We start from the raw sequence: 1563 nt of genomic DNA on the forward strand, positions 1-1563 counted from the left end.
AGCAGGATCTCCGAGCGGTCATTGCTAGCTGCGGTGGGGAGGTCGGGGCAGGTCCCAATCCTATTTGTGAATTCCAGGCAGAGGTGACCATGAGGGAGGGTTGACAGGATGCTCGGCCCCTTTTTAGTCAGGGGGCTCCAGGCAAGGGACCAAAGCAGCCATGGCAGAGTTGGCAGCTGCTGCGACCAGCTAGGTCTGAGGACGGCAGCGCTGAGGGGCTGAGCAGAGGCCAGGCCTCCAGCTGGCAGGCGGGAGGTTGGGACGGCACTGAGGTGGATTTGGGCTCTGTTATCCGCAGGATTTAGTGACCACCTGAACGTAGAGGAATGAGATGGTGCAGTGGATGCCGAGGCTTCTCCAGGCCACCTGGGCGGGAGACTCGGGAAGGGTGGGTCTGGGGAGAAAGGGCCGTGATGAGCTTGGATATGTGCAGTTTGAGTCCCCTGTAGCACATCCTGGGGAGACCTGAGAGCAGTGTGGGGGTGGTGGAGCCCAGAGATGGGAGCCATTGAGGTGAAGACAGGGGACTCAAAGAAAGAGAAGCCACAAGGCCCTAGCTGGGCCTTCCCTTCCAGCAGGAAGCAGCGCTGTGGCCAGAGGCCCAGCAAGTCCTTGAGGCCGAGCTTCCTTCGGTTTTCATGAGCCCCAGCACCTGGGAGGGGGAAGGAGAGAATCAGGGGGCGGAAATAAGGCCCTGGTGACATGTACAGCCAGTGGACATGCATCATTTACCTTGGGGTGGTAAAAATAACTCCAACTCAACCTTTCCCCAAGGGGCTGGAATTCCCCAATTTTACAGTGGGGTTAACTTTAGCAAGAGTGAGATTAAGCCAGCAGCATCCGGGTCTCCTCAGGTGGCCTCGTTGATTCTGACAATTGAGTTCACCTCTGCCTCAGTTTCCCTATTATCAACTCTCACTGTCAGAGTTGCTTTCTCCTGCAATTTTGCCAGGAAGCAGCCCTTGCTCTTGATTGAACATGAAGCCTCGACCACATTTGAGCCACCACTTTCTGCTCAGTCATGCCCCAAGTTCACGGGCCTCCAAACCCAGCCCCTCACCGGGCTTCCAGCATAGATTTGTAAAGATTTAATAGCTGAGGGCCCTGACGAGAGCTCAGATTATTAAGATCTCATTTCTCTTTGGAAATATCTCACAAAGTATTCTCTTAAATAATTAAAACTAAATTTACCTATCAAAATAAATAAAAAGGCGTGTTTGGCCCTGTGGTGTCCTCAGGTGACTTCTCGGGGCCACCCACTCTTTTCTGTGCTGTTGCCAAAGGAACTGGCTTTCAAGTCCTGGGCTTTCTAAGTTTATTTTCTTCTTTTCTCAGGGCACTGTTGTTTGCAGTGACACTGGTCAAGTCACCGACCTTCCCAGTATACCACTGTCCCCAAGACACGCTGACAGGCAGAAAAAACATCATGCAGACATCAGATGTTGACACCATTTGGCCAATCCCAAAATAAGGATTTATATATATTCCAAGAACGCAATATTTATTTACACTGGAATTTAGTCTCACTGGATGACAGTGAGCTCATCGCCTCTAAAAGTCAGC

The sequence above is a fragment of the Pteropus vampyrus genome, unplaced genomic scaffold, assembly GCF_000151845.1.
Source record: "Pteropus vampyrus isolate Shadow unplaced genomic scaffold, Pvam_2.0 Scaffold178, whole genome shotgun sequence".
NCBI classification, from domain to species: Eukaryota; Metazoa; Chordata; class Mammalia; order Chiroptera; family Pteropodidae; genus Pteropus; species Pteropus vampyrus.